The sequence below is a fragment of the Mus caroli genome, chromosome 14 (genome assembly GCF_900094665.2).
Source record: "Mus caroli chromosome 14, CAROLI_EIJ_v1.1, whole genome shotgun sequence".
NCBI classification, from domain to species: domain Eukaryota; kingdom Metazoa; phylum Chordata; class Mammalia; order Rodentia; family Muridae; genus Mus; species Mus caroli.
The window spans coordinates 10,051,982-10,076,533 of record NC_034583.1 but is presented as its reverse complement, the minus strand read 5'-3'; the positions used below and the strand labels follow the sequence as shown (position 1 = coordinate 10,076,533).

The following is a 24,552-nucleotide window of genomic DNA, read 5'->3' as shown; positions in this document are numbered from 1 at the left end:
CTGCGGGATAATTCTGTTTTCTATGGAGCTCACAGGTGATATTTGGCAAAGTGCAGATTTCAATCACATTGCTCTCCTTTGTTGGGTCGGGGGTTACCCACTTGGCAAATTTGAGATGCCCTAGCCTGTGGCATCAACAGCAGTAGTGACTGTAGGCAGCACAGTGTAGTCTGGCTGCAGCTGTCAGAAGCAGCTCAAAGGAAAACTCACCGGCCAGCTTGGGGAGGCGGGGCCTGGAGCCCGGGGCGGGGCCTGGCGCTCGGGGGCGTGGCAAAGCTGCCCGGCCTCCAGCTGGTGGCTGGTGAAGGCAGAGGCAGGGGCTGAGGGCACAGCCAGCGGGCGGCGCGCCGTGGACTCCCAGCAGCCCGCGAAAGGTAAACCAGGAGTGCGCTCGCGAGCCTCTTGCCCAGAGGCTGCGGTGCCAACCCGAAGGGTCCCGGGTCATAAAAGCCGTGTTTGGGTGCCTGGGCATCTGTGTGGCATCCAGGCAGCGGCTGCACAGCGGGGATTTGGCGTGCATGGCCCTGGGTCCAGGGCTGGGGAAGTGGGGTAGCTGCTGACTCCCCAGCCAGGCTAGACTGTCCTGACTCAGAGGCAACTTTGCGCAGCGGTCCTCTTCCAAGTTCCCTTTATTGCCATTGTCTTAGCTCCTCCAGTCTCACCGGCTCCCCGGACTCCAGCTTTGTTCTCCCGCGGTCTCCAAGGGTGTGAACCTCAGAGACGCTGGCAAGTTGCACCTGCCAGCCCGTTGGGTCTATCCTGGCTGGGTCTGCATCCCTGAGGGGTCCAGTGCTGTCTAAAGCTCACCAGGGCAGATACCTCGAGATGTAATACTTACCTGAGCAGTGATGATCTCTCTTTGAGGGTCTGGGCTGGGAGGACAGGTGTAGCACATCTGGGCTGTACTGATTTAGGGAGTGAGAAGGGTAGGGAAAAAGTTTGGGGCATAGTCTGGGTCAAGAGAACTGGTAGCATGAGTTGGAGAGAATATAACCGCTAGAGGATGAGAAGAGAGAGCAGGAACAGGACGAAGTCCTGGAGGCTGTAGCTCTCTCTGAGCCTGGATCTGTGGCTAATATGGGTGCTTGGCCACAGCTTGCAAGGTGATTGGCTATAAAGGAGATGTAAATGGAGGGAGGTGCCAGGACTGTATTCGCGCCCTGTGTCTGGATATTTTGGAAGAACAATACAAGGAGTAAATGATTGTACCCTAGTTCCTAGAGCTGAAAATAGGGCGGAAGTAGGTTGTGAGGGATAAGTTTTACTTAGCCCTAGAACTGTCTTTGAAAGCGAACAGGTGATGGTGACAGAAGGGACATATGTCCCCGTATGTGTGTGTGTGTGTGTGTGTGTGTGTGTGTGTGTGTGTGAGTGTGTGTGCCTTTTGTGAGAGTGTGGGCACACAGTGAGTAATGATACTGCGGAACTGGATCAAAGGAGTACCCTCTCCCCACCTCTTTCGCGATTTTGACAGCTTTTGAATTCTGAGCCATTCTCCACCGGGCTCTGACAGGGGAGAAGTAAACTGAAGGTCTTAGAGCAGACAAAAAGGCACACTGCCTGTGTGTACCTGTGAGTAGACCAGGTCCTTCACCTGCCAGCTCTAGAGAGAACACTGACAGGAGAGGAGGCGCCCAGGGGAGAAGAGAGCTGGGATTTGAAGCATCTTGACTGATAAACTGAAGAATTATAAGCTGATTTTTAAAAGAACATCAGAGAAAAAAATAAAAATGAAGCCAAAATTGCAGTGGCTATGGCAAAATAAACTTGATTATTTCCAAAGGTGTTTTAAAGTGTGGTTTTAAAGTAAGTTTGAAATCCTCTTTAGAGTTTATGACTGGTTTTAGGCAATCCTTCTGACACATTTTTTTCTGCACCTATCCCGAAAAACCTTTGAGTGCCAGGAAGAAGTAAAAGTCATGTAGGAAAATAAAGCGCAGCTAACTGAAGTTTAAATGAAGCTTTGAGCAGGATTAAATGGCTTGTGTAACTGCTGAGTGTTGTTAAAGTACTGTCAGGGTTATAAAATAGCCAGACAAAAAATAAAGGAAAAATAATTTTAACAAGAAAATGAAGGCTTTCCAAGAACTTCGGTAATGAACACATAACAATTGATGGTATGATGCAGTAATTATTTTCGTATTTACACCATTAATGATTGTAATTTAACGTTAATGTCCTGGTATTTTATTTCTTCTCATTTGCAGACAAAAGCACATCTGAGACACCATCAGGGAGTAATTTGGTAATATAAAGCATGAATCGAAACCCTAAACCATGCTCAGAACTCTGACAACATAAAGCATGAAACAAAATAACCTCATTTGCTGTTTATTATCTGCCTTTACAATTCTGTTTACCGTCATTTGCATAAGTGAATAGCTAAATTGTATAGTATATCCAGTTTTCAAGGAAAAAAAAAGATACTTGGCACTTATACCAAGGGGGGAACAAACCTTAGAAGATTATCCTTCCAGTAGGCATGAAGAAATTGAAAACTTCATGAGATTTGAACCTTCCTGAAAATAATGGGAACATAGATTAGGCAAACCTTAATCATCACTGTTTTATTTAACTTTACTTCGATCGTTGACCTTGATGGGCATATAAGTTGTAGATGGACAGACTCTATACCCCTATTCTAGCTAATCTTAGGTAAACCAAACAAAACATTAAGCAGCACATATTGTAGCATGAGCAATTGTGCTGGGTCTGCAAAACTCCTTTCTGCTGTTCAGAGTTTCCAAGGACAGATCATCTGGAGGCAAAGACAGATGATTTTTGTAAAAAACTCAAGTCAAAATTCACCTGACATTTAAGCTATTAACATCTCAAGAAAAAAAAATCAGCATTCAGCCATCTTAAAACTGATTGTGAACTATCTTAACCTTAGAATATTTGTTAACACTGCCTTTACTCACATGATAAAGAGAACAATTAATAACTGTATTAAAAGGACTCTGAAGTACATGCCAGAAAAACAGCTGAGCCACACATGTGCTAGTGGTTGGGAGTGATCAGACAATCACATGAATGTTTTTTTAAAGGGTCCATTTATCTTTGCCAGGCATACATAACACTGCATTGATTGAAGGGGCCTTTTCTTCCCCATGCAAGCATGCAGGTCTTGTGTGAGACAACACTGTGAATTCAGCCTTACCTGGGAGTGGAATCCCTGAAAGGGCAAGGACCTACTATGTGCATTTAGTAACAGAGAAATATTAAAAGGCTGCATGATTCACCATGGAGATGGTGATGCATAAGACTGGAGCAAGTTCTTACCAGTTTACTGCTCATAAACTTGGGCATGCAATGGTGTGGATGAAGAACCCCTTGGTTCAGTGATCTGTGGCTGCATTCACCATCACACCAGAACTTCGGTGTTGTTACTTTTATACTTTATGTGTTTTACACAGTGACAATTTCTCTGAATTCTCATTATTCTTCATAGCAGACCTCCAGGAGTCCTTTATTGTTCTTAAAGGCACAGTCTGATTTTTGTCACTTCCCTGATCCTTGATACATTCCTCGATCCTGTGATCATTGTTAAAAACTAGGTGTTGAACTGTGTACTAGGCATTTAGGACTAAGTTGGACTCAGTCAAAGTACTTAGAAATGGGTTCTGTAATCTATATAAGTACACCCTGCAGTTTTAAAGACAACAGAGATAGTTATGTGGATAAACAAGCAGAGTTGGAAATTTGCAATACATTCTGGAACTCTGAAACGCTATGGGTTGAGTTCTGCTCCCTGTCACCCAAACACATTTTGAGCTCATCTGTGTGAGGACTCTCCTGCTCCCTGCCTTATCCTAGTATTCTGCCCATCAGTACCATGATGGGCTCTATACCCATCACCCACAGAGTCAGCTTCTGCTGAGATCTACATTAGCTGTTGAGAGCTACTGAGATGATAAAATGTAGCCTTTCCTTGGAGGCATGCTTGGGGCTGCTCCTGCATCCTGTCTTGAGTAATTCCCTCCCCTACCCTCTGATCTCCTTCCACCTGTATGAGATAGCCTGCTTTCCCACCCTGAATGTCCCCCACCATGATCTTCCCATCACCATGGGTGCAGTTACGCAAGGATACTCACTGAAACTTGTGGAATCATGAGCCAAAAGAAATCATTTTGCTTTTAAGTTGCTTTTTTTTTTTCTCAGTATTTTGTCATAGTGACTCACAAAGCTCACTTTTGTCTTTTATAGAAACGACATTAGATAAGTTTTGTCACTTTAAAATGAGATTAACATAATCATAGTGGCAGATAAACTGCTTTTTTCTCTCAAGGTAAACAGTACATTTGGCCAAAAACCTAATTTTGAAATATAATTAAGAGACTGTTATATGACTATTACGTGTTGGCATGCAGATATTTTTTGACAGAGTAGAAACAAAAGCAAAATAATTTGAGTAATGCCATCCCTGTCTGTAACTGTTACTTTACACAATGTTGGGACAAGAACAAATGAAGGGAGGAGGGGTGTATTTGGCTCACAGTTGAAAGGTAGCAAGGAATCAATGGCTGTAGGGGCACAGCATTGTCAATCTCACTGCAGCTATGGTCAGAAATCAAAGGGACATAAACGCTGATGCTCAGCCAGCTTTCTCCTCAGGTGGTGCTCCCACATCAAGTATTGGAATCTAGAAAATCCTCAGAAATAGAACCAGACTTTACTTCTAGGTTCTAGGTGATTCTCTAGACTATTACATCAACAATACTCACTGCCATCATGTCTTCTGTAACAGGTCCTGTTCTTAGGCAACAAACACCCTGAGAACACTTTACCTGTGTGTTGTGTATCTGTGATGTCAAGGGTTTTATTGCATGAGAGCAATGATACCATCGGGAAAACCATTCATATAAGTGCCCTGTAATATCACTGCAGCACAGATTGAGAGTTTTATTCCAGCTTCCTAGAATCACAGGTCACTGGAACCACAAGGCACGTGGTCCTCTGTAGGCACCTCCATGCCCTCAGGCTTTGCCACTGCACAGCACTAGGATACCTGTGTCCTCTTGATCACCCTTTCTCTATCTCTCCTCCTTTTTTCCTTCTTCCCTTCCTTCCCCTATGTTCCCCCGTTTTTTTCTCCTCATGTCTTTCTTTTAAAACTCTTGTGCCTCCACCTTTCCCAATGTTCTTATCCCCTCTTCTTTTTATTTTCTTCTTCCACCATCCTTCTTAGAGAAGAACAACCAACAACCAACCAAACTCAGAGCAAACAGGACCCAAACAGATCTGGATGAGTGTTTGTCCCGGCCCTTTAGCCTCTAAGTCCTTCTCTGTCACAGTGCCCATGTTACTTCTACAGTTGTAGGGGGGTGGGGTGTCTTTGTCAGTACTACTTCTATCTTATATCCAGCAAATTAAAATTCTTTTTTTTCATTTCTTCTGTAAATTAATAGTGTATAAGAGGTAGAAGAAAAAAAATGACACTGATGGATGTGTCAATGCAAGGCTTTAGAAACTATTTGTCCTCATGACCTGCATTCCAGGAAAGCTTCATAGGACTCCATGTTTGTACGTGTACAAACAAATATTTATTAATAATAAACCATTAAGAAATTTATTTTAAATATATTCCTGTGTACACATATAACTTTGCCAACTATTAAACATGAAAACATTTTCATACTGACTATGTGGATATTTAAAATTTTATTTTTACATAAAAACTAAACCTTGGGGGTGGGATGTTTGATACTGCAAGACATAGAGAATCATCAATGTTGTACAGAATTAATTGATGTTTGGATTTTATATTCATCAGTGCTGAGAAGACTCCTTCACATAAATATATGGAACAAAGTGTCAGATTTATGTTTAAGGTCATTTTAAATATTGGAAAGCTTGTTATGATTCTGAGACAAAATTCATTGAAGATCTTTTATGAAACTAAGGCCAGAAAGTTCTACCGGAATTTGTTTGTATGCACATGCATACATGAATATTGTAGTATCTAATCTTTTTGTATAGTCGTGTTCTTACAGGTTGATATGCACTGTATTCATGTGGAGGTGGAGACCAAAGGTCACTATTGTATATCTTTCTCTAAATGATCTCTACTTTTATTTTTAATGTAATCCCCTACCACTGGGGTAACAAGTACCTAGCCATGACTGTTTGTACATGAACAGTGGAGATCCAAACATCAGGTCCTAATGCTTGCATGCATGCACTTTGCTGAGCCAATTTCCCCAAACACTCAACAACAATTTTAAAATTAAATCTTCTAATGCAATATGGTGCAAAGGTATATTAAATTTTGATGCTTATATGGTAAGAAAGATAGTAAGAAAATATGAAGGGGGCTTTACCCCATGTTATTAAAACAGCATGCTTCCTTAAGAACAGACAACTTGATGTATATAAATAGAGTGAAGACACAACAATTCCTAATGTATATAATTCCTCATTTGAGCTGAGCTCTTTCAACAGCATTCATTCTTGTCGCATGGTATAATGGATGCAAAGTGTCATGTGTTCAGTGCCAAGACTGTAGTAGAATCTCATGAAGCAACAGGGTGAGTGCTGTCAGACACACATTGGGTTTATTGCACATTTTGTGTTACTAAGCATTCAGAAACTTCTTACTGTTGCCAATTTTTGTGACTCCCTCCCAATTATGTGACCCTCCTATAGGGTCACAGCCCATACCTTAAGGAACTGTGCTCTATAATTATTTTCCTCCAGTTGGCTGTTTTCACAGCCAGGTAACAAGCCAGGCAAAAAGCAACATGCTGGGTTCACCTGCCATTTGGAAAATACATGTTCATCTTCACAGAGATGGTTAAAACTGAACACTGACTTGGATGGTGCTAAGTGAAGACTGTTGAATGCTGGCTGTATGCCCTGTTCTGTGGTAGAAGTCCTAGACCTGCTGTTTGTCCCTCACCCTTATCTGACCTCTATTGTACAAAAGTTGAAGAAGATTGAACAGGTTAACTGACATAAGCCAGGGTTGCAGAGCTAAGAGAATGTAAGTTCAGCTGCTCTTGATTCTGTTCTTTAGGCTAGGCTCCTCTTCAACGCTCCTGGTTTCTACAATGTAGACTAAATGTGTAGATGACTATGGAGAGTCCAGAAGCTGCAGTGGCTCTATGAGTGTGGATATACATCAAGGAAATGACAGATGGTGATAATGGTGCTTACTGGTACTATAAACTTAAGTTACACAGTGCTCAGTTGAGATGGGTAGATTTGAAAGCTGGAATTTTTTCAGGAAAGCATGGTACAAAAAGCTCACTATCGATTCTCTGGTATGATTACTTAAAACACCTGAAAATCAAGGGGATTTTCCATGTGTGATGATGTTAGTACCCGTGGCTATGTGAGATCCCTGCAAATGCTTTTCATTTTCATTGAAGACAATGCACTGTATAGGTTTGGAGAATAAATGTTTACATATTTTTTTCCTTGAGAGACTGAATGGTAGATAACAGTGAGTCTGATCTAGAAAGAAAAGTGATGGTTCTGAGTAGGAGATATGAGCAGGGGCATGAACGAAGTAACAATTCTACTAACCTGGGCAAAGGCAGTGATGTAATCCTGTGCTCCTTTGCACTGGCAAAGCACACCAACCCTGTTCACAGTGAGGGCCTGCAGTGAAAGAGAGGAGAATAGACAAGGCCACTGAGTCTCTTACTTCAAAGGAAACCTACTTTTAAATAAAGCTCATCAATGAACCTAGTTTGAGTCACAGAAAAGGCCAGGAAGGAAAGAACATGTTTATAGACCATCTGCTTCTTGGATAACAGTTTCATGTATACCATTGCCTCACATGTACCTCAGCTGGCTTTATTAAAGTGATCATCTCTTGATGACAAAGGCTCATTTGACTATCCCTGAGAGCCTTTTATCATATCCACACTGTATCCTCAAGGCTCTTCCTGAGTTGGGCCTCTGTTAACTCTCTGACTCAATTTCATGCATACATACACAGATATGTATGTATGTATGTATGTATGTATGTATGTATGTATGTATGTGACTGTGAGGAGTGACTGAATTGAATAGTGAATTTTTGGTTAGTAAGCCACGGAGTATGTAAAGTCCTTAATGGTGTTTATCGAGAATGAACAGGTGGGTGAGATTTAAAGGATAAATTAGGATTAGAGAAAAGGGGGGCAGGTATGTAATTGATGAGGAACTGGGAAATAATGTATCAAAACTGCTGGATGTATATCTATATTCATCATTGCTGGTTTATTGATTGGTTCCACAAGTCTATATTGATTATCTACTTGTATCAGGTGTCGTCTAAAGGTTAGATATTAATCAGAGAGTAAGAAGGTAAATTAATTGGTCTTGTGAGGCTGATAGTCTATTAGGCAATAGATTACAATGAACTTAACAAATAGAACTATAATTTGAGATAGCAGGGAATTCTGGGAAGAAAACATCACCACAAGTTTATGTCTCACCTCATGTATTAGAACTTTTAGTTGAATGAATGAATGGGCTTTCTATAGTTCAGGCTTGCTTAAAACTCTTTTTCCTACTGCTTCAACTTCCCAAGTGTTGGGATTGTAGGTGTGTGCCACCATGTTGGGATCAAAGAATGGTTCTTGAGTGATCCAGGGAATATCTAAAATGCAGTGCAACTTACTGACTGGTCCTGTACAAGTTCACTCAGATAACAGATGTAAGTACAGTTTGTACAGTTCTGTCTTGAGTGCACACATGATCATTCCTAATAATTTTCCATTAGTAGAATAAGTCTTAATTTAAATAATAGTCAATAATTTTAAAATATTATGAAAAGCAATTGACAAGGGAAGACCCCCCCAAGCCAGTGGCTTGCCCTGTGTTTAATTTTATATTGTTCTAGTTCACTTTATTTTGCTATCAAAAAGCAACTTGAGGATGAAATGGTTTATTTCAGTTTACACTTTTGAGTTACAATCTATCAGTTAAGGAAGTCTGTGCAGGAACTGAAGCAGAAATCATGGAGGAACACTGTTTACTGACTGAGCACACTTTTGGTTCATGTTTAGATAGCTTTCTTTCAACCTAAACCCACCTGCCTAGAGCTGATACCACCCTACTATATCAATTGGCAATCTATATCATCTCCTATAGCCATGACTCAGGCCAATCTGATGCAGACAATTCTTCAATTACTGTTTTCTTTTTCCTGGTGATTTTAGTTTGTATTAAGTTGACAAACAGTAACCAGAATATAAAATATATTTAATGTTTCACTTTTACAATATTCATTAAAGTTAGCTTTTGACCAATGAAGACGTCAGGCAGGGGAAGATGACTTTCTTCCTGCCTTACAGCATGGAACATTTAGTATCAAACCCACCAGCAATGATAACAGTGTTAAACTGAAGTCTTTCCAGTTGTGTGATATCAGATATTAATATGTTGTCTTAGCACCAAATTTTCAACCTGTGTATTCTGTTTCTAGTTATTTGTCCTAACAGGAGTAAAAATGAGTAGATTCCAACTCACTATGGTTGACTTAAAAATACCAACAATTAGCAATGCCATACCTCACACCAAGACAGACTAATGACTGGGGTTAATGAGACAGTCCAAGTCAGATTCCATCTTAAGGGGAGCTTCTGGACGTGGGTCTGAGTTATTTTTATAACATTGATGTAGCAAATAAAGCAAGCTTAGTTGTTCAAACAGTGCACAGTACTTATTTCTAAGTCAGGCTTGTCAGGATGCTCTAGATAGAGTTTTATCAAGGAAGAAAGGGGTCACCAGCATACACTTTAAGGGAAAAATGATGTGTGTGTGTGTGTGTGTGTGTGTGTGTGTGTGTACCCTTGGAGGTTAAATGAAGGGATCAGATTCTTTAAAACTGGAGATACATGACACAGGTGCAAGGAACCAAACTCAGATTTTCTGGAAGAACAGTCTGTTTTCTAACCACTGAGTTATTTCTCTGGCCCTGTTAGCATGAAATTTTATCTGGGATCATTCTGAACTCTTAGAAACATATCCTTGATTTAAGATAGTAGCCATCTTCAAAGACAGTAATGGAGGGTGTGATGGTTATTCTTGATCCTTAACTTGACTACCTCTGAAATTAACTAAAATTCAAGTGCCTGGGTATACCTGTGAGGGTTTTTTTTTTAAATCAAATCATTTGAATAGGAAGATGCATTTTTAATCTGAATCTTAGAAGGTGGAAAGATCCACCTTTAACTAGACCACACCTTCATAGAAGAATGAAGCTTGCTCTTTTTGCCTGATTGCTTTTGATTTCTCTGGCAAGTCTAGGGACATTCAAATGCTTTCAAGAAGCATTTGGGGACCCTTTAAGCTCAGCAATGACTAATATAAGGGATGTGTCCAAAATCTGGAGTATGGGTGAGTCTGGAAATCAGTGTGAAATCTCCAGGATTTGATATGCCAACTAAATCATAATTTATATTTTAGGAAAACCCATACTATCTAAATTTAGCTTTGTGTGTTGCATGGCAGTTAACAATGTATTGTTTTACTTGTGCTGAGTAAATGATTTTTTTAATTAAAATGCAATTGAATATGATAGGTTATGCTCAACTAGTACTGATGAAGCCATTAAGCCAGTACAGTATAGTAAAACCAGCTAGCTTGGGGCTCTAGCAGCCTGATAGGAGCCTGTAACTTGAATATTCTAGTTATCTTTGGTACTATAAAAGGACAAGGTGAATACTTTACAATAATAATGTTATTGAGTATTTAACCTTTACAGGGATGGTGAGGATTCTGGGTGTAAGCTCTTCAGACTTCCAATACAATAGTGAGATCAAGATAGAGTTTGATGAGCACAGAGAACAGTTTGAAGAAGAGAATTGCAAATTGAGAGTTACAAATTACTCTTCTCTTTAGAGATAAGGCTAGCTTAAATAAAATTAATTTAACTTTATTTTATTTAATACTGACTTAAATAAAATGCATTTTACAAGGTGCTCAAAGACTCAAAAATGTATACTAGATATTGGGTTTGAGATGTACAGGTTATTTCTCATTTGTATTTGGATGAGTAGCACTTGTGGTTCTACAGATAGGAATTTTCTGTGTATCAAAGGCTGTCCTCATTCTTGTGGTCTTACTGCCTCAGCTTCCCATGTGCTGAGAATACAGATGTGTGGAATCCAGTTTAGCTCATAAGGATCCATGGGTGAATTGGAGGACTCATGGATGAAAATACAGCTCTGAGCCAATAGGATTAGACTTTGATTGGAGTCCTGACATTTGGTAGATGGCCTTTGGTCACGTTACTTCACTTCTTAAGACTCTTTTCTTTATGAAATGGAATGATTAGCACCTAGACCCATAGTTGCCGTGAAGATGAACTCAAATATATCTTGAAAGCACCCACATATTACTGTCATTTTCATTCCATGAATCCACAACTGAACTAGCATCTCACTAACACCCATTAGTCCCCATGCTGTGGACTGGAAACTGCCTGAATGCTATAACAGAGGAAGGTTGGACCTACCCCTGGCTTACTGAATGGCTGTAATTGTATTAGAGAACAATCCAGATTCCAGGTTGAGCCTGCATCTCTTCCCCAGACATTGGCTGCCATGGATATTGCTATGTTTTCATGGCAACAGTGTTGAACTTGGTGTCTAAGGACTCAGATGTCAGTTTGCTTTTAGCCTATTCCAGCCAAGCCATTCGGGCATGGGAAATACACTCAAATCCTCTGAGCTTTAGTTCCCTTTGTATGAAACAGAACACTAAGTTTTCTAAGTCACTGTGAGCTGGAAAGTATTGCCTGAGGCAATGCCTATAAAATGATTTTTCAAACTTTGGAATGCAAACAGTTAGTACCTGCTGCTGCCCCTCCTGGGCTGTTTTCTTCAGTCTGGCATTAGCAAGAGGAACATAATGTGAAGATGACCTAGAAGTCTTCTCCATTATTCAATAAATCTATACTGAGCATTTATCTTTTTTTCCAGCTACAGTGGGCATGGGAGATAAAGGCAAAGCTAGCACTCACATACACACTGCACAGTGCATAACCTCCTGGAGGCCATGTTCCAGCTGGGCATTCAAATGTCACCATAACTCAGATGCTCACAGTTGCAGGTGTTTGCGTATGGGAAAGTGGGGAGCAGTAATATGGGGAGGGGAGCCTAGGAAGACATTCTAATTGAAGTGTCACTAAAATATATTTCAGGCTGAGATGAGTATCCATGTGATGCTCTGAGAACAGGGAACATATCCAAACCAAACAAATAATTTTATTTCTTTTCTTTATTATACTTCAGTTACTGTGATGCTAATGTAGTAACTCTGTGGAAGTCTAAGCCTTTCTGCCTAAGATGATATCACTAAAAATGTTCCATAAAATTTAAAAACTACAGCACTTGCCAATAAGCCACTTACTTGGCCATTCCTCAGGTCCCAGCAGCCCTGTATGCCTCCAGTCCAGCATGTGGCTGGGTGCTTGTTAGTCATCAGAGCTGGCACTTAAGTTACTCTTACTATAACTGTTTAGTCAGATGGCTGCAGTCAATCAGAAAGTCCTTGTTTAATTTAGGATATGCTAGAAGGCCCATGGTAGTCTATGTGACTATTTGTGAAGTTATTTTAAGAATTAAACATTTATCCTGTTATTGTGGTATTTTAGATCAGGAAAAATTAGACTAGCAGAAGAAAAATGTGTTAGAGAGTTCTAAGACAAAGATTTTCCTTTAAAACACATCTCATTAGTGGAATAGCAAACAACTAATGAGAGGATTAAACTCTAATAAGATAATTAGACACATTTCATGATTATGCAAAAGCTTGTATATCTATGAATGAAGATGGCTATGAAGTAGGGCTAGGAAGTATTGTACTTTGTTTCCTGAGCTTTCTATGAAGAGTGAAAGGACACAGAGACATTGTTCATTTTCAGCTGTACTCATCGAAAGAGATGATATTAGTCTTGATTCCCCTTTCTTTTAATTGGCATGACTTTTTAAATTTTATTTTATTTTTGGCTTCCAAAACCTATGGGGTACTGGGAATTCATTTTTGTTGCTTTGATTATCTATTGATTAATAGTCCTGGGAGAAGTAGGAGGAAAAGGGAAAGAGAAGACTGAGAACTGGCCCGGACAGGCTACAGATAGAAAGGATGGGAACTAACTCAAATGCTTCTGGGATTCAGTTCTTGTCCACAGATCATTGTCCTTAGAAAACATAGAAGTGGCTCCATCTTAAATTCAAAGCTATGGGTATATTAGCATACTCAGAACTACTTCAGAATGACATTATTTTGTCATTTTTATTTCTTTATTTCCCTTAAAGAAAATAAATGTGAATTGGGCAGCAAATTAAGGGATCATCTTTTCTCCTTGTGAAGCTGGTGATCTGAATATTATCTTTGCGGGGAATTTGATTGGGGCTGAGGGAGTGATCTTATTACTGGGACCCTTTGGCCAATGATCTCTTGAATAAGGACATGCATTGACTTATTTTCTCTTTATATCCGTTGGCAAGCTATCATTCATTGCTATTGTGGAAATCTGGCTAAGTAATAGTTCTCTGGAGAAATTATGGGTTCTTTGGTGTGGTTAGAGCTTCCTTTGAACTTAAAAAGCCAGCCAGAGACCCTCCCATGGGTTAAGAACTCACTATCCACCCTTTTTCTCTCACACATGGTTTTCTTGTAAGGCTTCTGGCAATTCCTTCTTCCAGGAAGTTAAGAATAACATACCATTATTTTTTGAAGGGACATTGATTTGGAGAAACAATAAGCATAATTCTTTTACTATGAAACTTAATATATTTTGAATACTTGGCTGGGCTACATAAAAACTGTCATATGTTCTTTTTCTGGCATCAGCCAGGCTGAGCCAAAGGCTGTCTGGTGGATGGTGTCTGGTCATCATGCCTTCTCACCTCTCGCCTTCATCATTATTATTTCCTTATTCTGACATGAAAAAAAAATCCTATTGGTTCATTACTATTTGGTCATTTCAAAGAGTTTGTAGTGACTACTAATTTAGTGGGTTATTTCTCAACATCTACCTAGGTGTTTTAACAATACCATGTTTAAAAATTCAGATTAATTAACAACAGCTGTTTTAAAATCTCAGATCAACTGAAAAATGCCTCTTAGAATTTATTGATATGAGTGTGAATACAAAGCCTACTTCTAATCTGAAGCATGTCAGTCTATTTCAGATCAGAGGCAGACTCACTGGATGAGGAGCTGCCATAGAGGACTGGGCCATTTATACATCAGAGAGACTTAATTCTAGCTCTTTCCTTTAAGGTTCATTTAGCTGTGGGTCCTCAGACAAGTGAATGCATGTCTCTGAGAGTAACCTTGTCACACACGAGAGAATTGCAGCAGCACCTGCCTATGCAATTGATTGGATTTACACAGGCAAAGAACCTGACATGTGGTGAGCCCATTATAAAGTGAGCTACATAGCTTCATTTCCGCCCTGGTTACATGTGGATTTGGATCAATAAAAGCCACCTGCCCACCCACACACCATCACACTAAAATATGACAATAGAATGGAAATAACAGAGAATTTTCCAGTCCTGTGACCCTCAGGTGAGCAACAGCAGCGTCCCTTGGGAGCTGATTAGAAATGCAGAGTCCAGAGCCCATCTTGCTACACAGAATCTGGTGTAATGGCACCCTGGGGGCGGGATTTGTGAGCATGGTCAAGTTCAAGAACAAGATGTTGCAAGCTAGACCATGACATTTTCTTTTTGAACACATCAACTACCATTGTTGGCTGTCTTTTCACTATTCACCTGTTGGTGTGGTGATTTAGTGGTGACAAAAACACACAGCACTTTCTGCTTCTTGAGGTAGGTTGACATGTGCTTGTTTTCATGGGTGTCTATGAAACATCCATCAGCAGAGGGCTTGGCATAGGCAGAACATCTATAAATGTTTATTGGGGGAGATAAAACAGCCAGCCTTCAGACAAGCAGACCTTCCCATCTGTTCTGCAGAACCACAGCAGCTTGGAAGGGCCTGGAGAGAGATGAACGTGTGGACGTGTGGGGGTCTTTGCCAAGAGGTATTAGCCGCCCGATGGAAGCTGGGTTTGCTCTCTTCTTCTTTGCCAGAAGATGTGCTAAAGTTATAGAAAGCTTGTCAAATATGTGCAGCCAGAACAAAGGCCTTCCTTGCTTAGTCCTCTTCTCTGCCTGGAAAAGGTGGTGTGGTTATGCTCCAAGAACAGATTTTACTGGGTGATAGCTTTATTTCTTGCAAAGGGACAGAGAATTAAATAGCTGCCCTTGCTTCAGAGTCATATTCTCCCATATTTGTCACTAGCTGGCCTAAGTCTTAAAATTTATTTATCAGGTTCAAATGTCTTAATTGCTCATTCCCAGATTTTCTTGAAGCAGGGGAATCCAAGCAGATATTACTTAGAGAAAGATGATATGGCTGGAGGTAACTTGGTGCCTTGTGGGCAGGGAGAGGCGTAGGAGACTATGGACTCTTGAAGCTTTGAAAAATTAATTGTACTCCATGGCCATGAGGAAATCAAATATTGTACTTCTCTAACATGTCCAACTATGGTGAATATATCTAAATTTGGCTTTCTCAATGTATGTCTGCAGTGTAGGTCAATGAAATCCACTAGTAGTGCCAAGACTGCAAGTTCTCTAGGAAGGAGCTAGGGCCCTTTCAACCCTCCCTGTCCCTGTGTGCCCTGGCAAGATTGACAGACCTGAAAGGTTAATGGTGGAGCCTTATATCTTGCTTTATGGCTCCATTTGGTCCTGGAAATAAAGAACTCTAAAAGATCAATATCATTCCTTTCACAAACCGTTTTGTCTTTGTAGAAAATCTTGTTTCTCATCCATCTGTCAGTCTCTCCATTTGTCTATCTGTCCATCCATCCATCCATCCATCCATCCATCCATCCATCCTTCCATCCATCCATCCATCCATCCATCCATCCATCCATCCATCCATTTTCTCATGTTTTCAATGTGAATAATATGATACACATTAGAAGAAAAACTATCATTTTAACATCCATATAAGCAAATCTCCCTTAATTCTTTAAACATATTTTCCCCTAATCTCCATGTAATATTGTTGTTCATTATGTTTTGAGTTAGGATTTTATGTAGTTTAAAGCAGGCTTTGAACTCATGATCCTCCTACCTCAGTCTCCTACTTTCTGGGCTTACATCTATATACAAGAGTCTGGAGAGAGATGAATGTGTGGCAGATATAGAATTTTCATTCATGATAATTTGAAACAACCTGAGTGATTATTGAAGTAGCATTTGGGTTAAAGGACACAGATTAATATAATAGTTTGAATGCTACTGTTTGGGGTACCAGACAGTTCTCCACATTTCAACCATTTAATAAAATAAAATCTTAAGGAATAGACAGGATGCAGCACATGATGGCATAGTTGGCCTTGGTTGACAAGGAAATAAAAGAATTGGAAAAGTCATTCTAGACAGACTTTAAGGGCCAAATTTCCTAAGGTTCTGCATCTTCCCTGTGTGGTTCTCTCTGATTCTCTGAGTATAGATATCATTAGTCAGATGTAGCTCTAATGGAAATGACTATTGCTTATATGGCACTTCATCAAACTGACCCCCAAGGTCACACTAAACTCAAGAAGCCTAAGAACATGACCTAGCTATATGCTGGATTTGACAATCCTCCATCAGTCAATACCATGCTCTTTTTGTCTCTTCCTCCTGCAAACCTGTAGAGAGAGAGAGTTGACATTCCCTTCCCCTACTTGAGAGTCAGTTCTCTGCTGCACAAAGCCCCCTCCACCCACCTAGAGAATAAGAATAGAACCTCTGCATGCCACGTTTTGACAGTTTCTAACAATTAATCCAGACTCACATAGTTCACAAGGATACTGTGAGAGTTAATGGGTTATTTGAGTGATTTCTATCACTTTGATCACTGCCTTTATACTATGCTTTGACTAATGTGTGGAAAAGTCAGGGCTCATTGTCCTCCTTTGTATACCAGGGAGCTCAGTATGCACATGTTGAAAGGCATATTCTGTCTGCTTTAACAGGACCACTTCTGCACACAGCATCTTCTCTATTGTTGCAATAATTTTAAAAATAGAATTTTCAGGGAAGCAAGGTAAGACAAAAACAGTATTTTAACATGGCTCTTCTTAGTGTGTTGCTATGGAATCTTCATTCTGGGAAACATTAGGAAACTTAGCCCCCTGTGCCTCCAATTTCTTAATCTGTAGAGTGGAACTAGACACAGTTGCTACTCTCGGTTGTCATATAGATTAAATATGGTTATTCTTACTTATTGAGTGTCCAGGGCAATATCTGGGACTGTACTCTGTGCCTTGTGACTTTCAGCTATTACAAAAAGAACAGCTATGCAGTTCTGGGTCTCTAGAGGAGGAAAGGGGGCTATGTGTGTTTATGTTCCTGGAAAAGTGATGTTAAGGTAGAAAATAAAACACAGCACTATTTAATTATAGGAGAGAATGTGCCAAATCAACCTATATGAGCCAAACTTCCCAATATGAGCCACAGTCATAAAATCACAGACTTTTTTGGCAAAGGTAAGCAAGGATGTTGAGGGAGTAGGGACACTGCTGTGTGTCTGTCCAGGACACAGTCTAGTAGCACTGGATGTGACTGGATCTGACTAAGTTGGCATCCTTAGAGAGAACAAAGTGCCATATGTACCTTCAGCCAGTGCAGGTTCTCCTTTGAGGTCAACATGGGCACTGTCTGACCATAGCACTCAAGGTAATCCCTTCTGTAAGTTCTTGAATCTTTAGCTGTAGCACTGAGTTTTGTCTTATTCTGTAGCTAAAATAAAAACAAAAAACTTAAATCATAAAATACAGGCTCAAAGGAAGGGTTAAGCTACTGTGTTGGTACACAGGATGCAGTATTTCCTATTGGAGGGTTTCTCAAAGTAGACCCTGGGAAAAAAATCACTCATGATCAAAGCTCAGCAAGGCTAGAGTAGAACCTATGTGTCTAAAGTTCTAAAGTCCCTCCCCTCCTGTTTAGGACACTGCTGCTATTGTATCTCACTATGAGTGTGAACCTAGCAATCTTATGACATAGCTGCTATTGTAATGGCTGAGATTGGCCTTGAAAAGACTAGTTAATGAAATTAGGTGCACAGTACAACTTTAGGGCCTTCAGACATGTCTTCTGGGATTTTGATGTTGTTGATTTTGTTTATTTGTTGTTTCCTACTCAGATTAAAAATGTAATTTTGTGACTATGTCCAGAAAGGAAGACTGAGTATGGAGGGAGATGGTTCTTTGAAGTGTTAATTTTCTGTGTGGCTCCTTATGTTCTCACTCTATGTTCCTTTTAGGGATCACATAGATGGAACTCTGAAGTCCAACCTGGGGAATTGTTTTGCCAGGGTCCCTCATGGACTTTCATGTTTCATGTTATATTCCAGCTGTGGATGTTCTTTGTTTGTGACCTTGGACTCTGTTGCCTGTGCACCAGAGAGATATCCTTACAGGACTCACAGCAGTCTACAAGGGACTTCATTGCAATGGTTATGGCCCCAACTTTGGAGTATGAATAGTTTGGAGATCTTCTTGCAATCCAAGCTTGATTGAGGATTACACTGAGCATGTCAGACATTATGGCACTTTTTGGGATACAGAGATGGCCTATGTATTAATAGGTCAGGAGCATCCTATGAATGGTCAGCCTATTTGTAACACACTTGCAATTTCAGAGCCATGTTCTATCACGAGGAGCTGTGTACACTGTAAATGGAAAGAAGTAGTAAATCTCTAACTCTAGGCTGGAGGTCTTTAATCCATCAGGTTGACATGCTGCCTCTTATTCAATTGTCCTCTGACACAGGACAGCTAGATGCTGATGGGCCACAAACCCACCATCCTCGTCAGCCGATTTCTTGATTTATGTTTGTAGACAACATAATGTGTCGCCAAAGCTTCTGAAAAGCATCCAGGTCTGTTGATCAGGTTTAGCATCTTCTCTCCTGAGTAGTGTGTGTGCCCTGTAGCTCACAGCTGTGCATGACCACAAGGTCATTTTTGTTGCTGGCAATGCTTCTACTTCTCAGCATAATGAGCTTCACTTTTTCCACCTCTCCCTTTAACTAATTGCAACACAGAAGCACATTCTGTGCCCCATCTGTTTCTGTGATTGATCGTCCTAGAGGGTTGTTCAAATAGGAAAACCAGGCCTCAGTGTGACCTTTTGGATCATCATAAACTGCATGTCTAAGCATGCCTTCTGTACCTGTGAGCACTCACAAGAACAGGAAGAATTTGCTTCCTACTGATAACTGAAGCCTTACTCTCAATTTGGATAGGCTTGTGATGAACACCTGTGACTCCTGCTTCACTTTCCTTATGTCCACCACAGTCAGCCTTTCTGGACATGAGTATTATGTTTTTATGGAGAATTGCGAATGGTTGTAATTAGGTAGGGTGCAGCAAAAGCTTAGAAGAAACCATTGCCCCAGGAGTTTGATATGCTGTTCAATTTTGCTACACAATTCTTTTAGTGATTTATGATAGCTAAGTTTTAGAAAGTCACCAAGAATACTGAATTAGCAAGTATTGAACCACTATTCTTAGAGGAAGTTTCTATAGATGCTTTAAATCAACTGGCTCATGTGCAAAAGACAGCTTATTGAGTGTGCAGCAATTCAAACCAGTAAGCTTGTGGTCAAAACCACTATATACAACTAATTCCTGGGAGAAGCTGATGGAATACTTGTATATTCTTCATGTTTGTATATAGAAATACCAGATAGTACCTCAGCATTGCTCTAAGACCCAGGCAACCAGAGAAATCACCACAGCATCACAGCAAAGGTCATCTGATGACACTTGAGGGCAATATAAGATCTAAAACAGAGACAGACTGTCACATCATTCATTTCTGCTCACCTGCTATGCACCACACAGCTCAGCTTTCTTATCGATAAGTATGTGTCCACAGATGCTCACAATAGTGCTGGGTGTGGAATTTTTGGCTATATATAAATGTTAGAAGGCAAAGACCAGTATATTTAGGACTGGTTGTATCTTATTATATGGTCATCCTGCATGTAATTCTCTTACTCTGATCATCTATGCTCTCTCAGAGGGGCAAAGGCTTTTGTCACCAGACACTGACCCATTTCTAGAATCATGTTAATAGAGATCTAAATTTGATGCAATTAAAAGTATACCCTCTTCTTGGCCACACCTTATATAGCCACATCCAAAGTCCTTCATGAATATACATTATGGAAGACTTGTATTGGAAATGATGAGCAAGTAGCCCAAACCAGGGCACGTGTGCTTTGTGCCAATGAGTTTGCCATCACTATGGAGAAGGAGTAGAAAATGCAATCTGGTAAACAGTAAATGCCTACTGGATGGCACAAGCATGGGGCTTGATTGTGGAGATGATGTGCTAGCTTCGGGAATTCTGGCCTTGACTTTCCTGAAATGAAATGCTGCAACCTTGAATTATAAGTCACATAAGCTTCTTCACTCATACATTGATTTACATCTGGGTGTTTGTCACAAAACCAGAAGTGATGAGAGAACAAAGTGGGTAACTTTCTAACAGTTTTTTTTTTTCAGTCCTAAGTATCATGAGTGTGAGCCAAAAGGTGCAAGTGAGAATCCTGCTAGATTTGGCTACTTGGTGGCTGGCTTGGCTTAGAAAGGCTACCCACTGGGGTGAGGTGGCAATAATCCCTACATTCTGAACTTTGGGCTGGGAGAGTTTTATTGGAATGCTGTTGTGTTTGTCTACCCTGTGTAACTATGACAGAGTCTGGATAATTTACAAACAGCATGGGTTTATTTCTCAAAGTTCTGAGATTAGGAAGGCCAAAGCCAAACCAGTGCTATCTGCTGGGCACCTCCTTGCTCCTTGCTGTGTTCTCAAAAGCAGAAGGAGTGGCCCTATCCCAGCAATCCACTTTCATGGACACCCTCACAACAGAAGCATCCCTATAAAGTACTCTGCTCCCTACACCATTGCCATAGAGATCTAGCTTCATAAATCTTCCATAGCAGCAGGCATGATCAGCTTTCATGTCAGCCTCAGGCTCATGTTATAGTGTTGAGTTGTGTGTTCTGAAAAGTCCAGAATGCTTGTTGTCTGTGCCTCTACAGTAACCATTTACTGATCCTGGCTGTGCAATGAAAATTATAATGTAGACTGAGGCACCTGGGGATAGAAGGTGAAGAATGATTCTCTATTGACAAAGCTGGCAGAGAAGAGGGCATCCTTAGATTTGTTTGTTTGTTTGTTTTTGTTTTTTGTTTATTTGTTTGTTTGTTTTTTTTTTCCCGAGACAGCGTTTCTCTGTATAGCCCTGGCTGTCCTGGAACTCACTTTGTAGACCAGGCTGGCCTCAAACTCAGAAATCCACCTGCCTCTGCCTCGAAAGTACTGGGATTAAAGGCGTGTACCACCATTGCCGGGCCTTAGCTCTTGGCACTCATCTGCTCATGAACCTTTGTATATGGTCCTACTTTCCTCTAGGTGAAAAATGAGAGAAAATGAGAGTTAAAGTTGCTCTAAGAGTAGAACTACCAAGGTGAGAATTTTCTTTAACTATCAACTTGACACACTCTTGAGTCCCCTGGGAAGAGGTTGGAGGACTGTCTAGATCACTTTGGCTTGTGGTTACATCTGTGGAAGATTGTCTTGATTTTTAGTTGATATGGGAAGAACCCTATATTCCCTGGATTTAGGGACTAGAATATAAAACATTGGGGAAAGTGAGTAGAGTAGTAAGCGTGCATGCGTTCATTTCTTTCTGCTCTTAACTTGATGCACTTTGCTGCTTCAGGTTCCTGCCACCTTTACTTCCCTGCAATAATGGACTATAAGATAAAATAAATCCTATCTCCTTAAGTTGCTTTTTGTCACAATATCTTAGCTCAGCAATAGAAATAAAACTAGGACACTGAATCTCTACTGCTTTCAACAGTATCATAGGCTTCTGCTTGCACCAAGTTCTTCACCATGATGTCCTGTCTGATTTCAGTAACAGAACCTCCTGCATCTGAATCCCTTCTGCCAACACTCTTGGCATCAGGATTATTTGGGACTTCAGAAACTGGCAATAAGGTAGATGTTTCTGAGCACTCACACAAGAACAGTTCCTGTTAGCAGAATTTCTATGTTTGTATTGTAGAAAATGATTCAGTATTATCAATAAGAGTCACTCAGCATTTTCATTGTTATGGAGGATATTCCATTTGACTTCTGATTGTCAGGAATGTCTTTTGCTGATGAAATCTAGACCAGAACTACAATGGTGAGATTTGAGGTTTGAAGATAAAATGTCAAGGTGTTAAGTGTTCTATTGAATGCCAGTGTCATTTCTTCTAAAGGAAATGTCTAGTTCCTACAAGTAGTCAGTTTAATGTTAGTCTAGTCCACTTTTGTAGCCTGAGGAGAATGCTTCAGCAGAGTTTAGATGCAGTGCATCTGCAATGCAGATGTGCCCTGTCTCACAATCATTGACTCTTGCATTGAAGCTTTTATTGTTTTATTTGTCAGTTGTAGATGAGATCTTGGTATTTTGGAAACTAAACTTGACTCCTTTGGAAGAGAAGTGCATGCCACCAACCTAAGTGATTTTCCCTGTCAGAGAGCTTGCTATATTATAAAGTGGGTTGGCTGGCTGACATTTTTATATCCTAATAGGTTTCTCCTTCCTTCCTTCCTTCCTTCCTTCCTTCCTTCCTTCCTTCCTTCCTTCCTTCTTTCCTTCCTTCCTTCCTTCCTTCCTTTTTTCCTCCCATATATCCTTTCTTCCTTTCTGCTGCACAGTTTAAACTCAGAGCCTCATACATGGAAGGTAAATGTTCTACCATGGAATCTATATCTGAAGCCCAGGTTAAAAGTAAATAGTTAAAGTGTATGGCAGAGAAAAAAGCATGTCCTCAATAATGCAGGGCATGTTTTTAATGTATAGTGGTTATTTTTTAATTTTTAAGAATTTTATGTACTTACCAAAATGGACTTATCAGTCCTTCTTAGACCTCTGACTCCCTTCTGTCCCTCCTTCCAATTTGGTGTATTTTGGCATATGTGCTGAAAACCTCAAACACTTACATATTTCAATGTTAAGGATGAGTCATGTATAGCTCTAGTCAAAAAGAGGCAGAGTTTGGGAAAAGTATGAAAAAGTTGGAACTTTTACCCTGCCAGTGGAACTGAAATACAGCAGAAACACTTTCAGAAATAGCTTGGGATTTCTTTAAAATTTTCAACACAGATTTACCATATGACCTGGAATGTCTACTACAAGAAATCTGTGATCAAGAGAAATGAAAACATGTCCCTGGCAAAGCTTCATAAATGTTTATGGCAGCATGATATATAGTGGCTAAGTAAAATCAAAGGCTCTCCCTCCTTAATGGCCATACTCTACTGCACCCATGTAAGAACAAAATACTGGCTGTTTGTGACAAGGGTGAGCCCCAAACATCTGGGTAAGTAAAAGTAGCAGAAACAAAGACAAAATATAGCAGGGTTTCATTGATATGAAGTTCTCATCAAGGGCTAGGCTATAGATAAAACAGGAACTTGACTAGTATTTGACTGAAGCTAAGGATAGGTAAGGTGTTACTTGAAAGGATGAAAATGCCCTACAGTGGATAATTTTGATAGCTCTACTATTCTAAGTCACTGAGTTGTAGTTAAACATGTGAATCCTATAGTGTGTGAATTATGCCTCACATAGCTTTGTCTTCCACAGAGTCAATCTATCTATTTTCAAGACTTTCATCCATCCCATGTAGATTTTCAGAGCTCTGAGACAAGGAAGATGGTTTTTAGCTTTCTGAGATGGATTGAGCTGTGTAGCACTATGAATTCTTCATCTTATTAAATTCATTGAGGAAGTCTGGTTTACAGGACAGCAAACTTAACACTGCCACTAAATCCTGCAGCATGGCAGAGTAGAGGATGCTGAAGTTTAAAAACAAAAGTTCTAGAAATCAATGCCATGCTGATGATTCAACACAGGTAAAGAGAAGTATGGAAAATGAAATATCTACAGTGACTGTAAAAAGTGCCCCTCTCCAGCTCTTCATTAAGTGCCTGTCTTAAATGGAACAACTGAATCATCAGATATGCTGTGATTTATGGAAATCAGCTGTTCCATGGCTGGCATAGGGTACAGGATAAAAAGAACTGACTTAACAATTGCTTCAGAATATAAAGTCAGAAGAGGTCATTGGCAACACCTGAAAGACTATATGAAGGAGAACAAGTGCCAGAGGTGCAACTGCAGTTGTGACATGTAGATTTTCAGATGTATGAAGCTTTAAGGACTTCACTCCTGCTCAAGATGGAAGAACAGAGCTGGGCTGGTATATACCCATAGTACTAGGCAGGCTGTGGTAGGACTATGAAATGCTCAAAGGTTCAAAGGTCAGGCTGTTTTACAGTCACACACACACACACACACACAAACGGGGGAGAGAGAGAGAGAGAGAGAGAGAGAGAGAGAGAGAGAGAGAGAGAGACAGAGAGAGACAGATTAAATTCCAAGATACAATTTGCAAAACAAGAAAATCAAGAAGAGGGAATACTTCATTCCTCCTTAGAATAGGGAACAAAATACCCATGAAAGGAG

At 40.2% G+C, this 24,552-nt stretch overlaps 1 protein-coding gene across 1 annotated transcript in view; it reads left to right on the top strand.

The window, feature by feature from the left end:
- The first annotated feature begins 353 nt into the window (after window positions 1-353).
- Rarb (retinoic acid receptor beta) overlaps window positions 354-24,552 on the top strand; it is a 664,387-nt gene continuing 640,188 nt past the window's right edge. The window contains exon 1 of the mRNA XM_029469076.1: window positions 354-374. The gene's annotated coding sequence lies outside the window, so the exon portion shown is untranslated. The remainder of the gene's footprint in view (window positions 375-24,552) is intronic.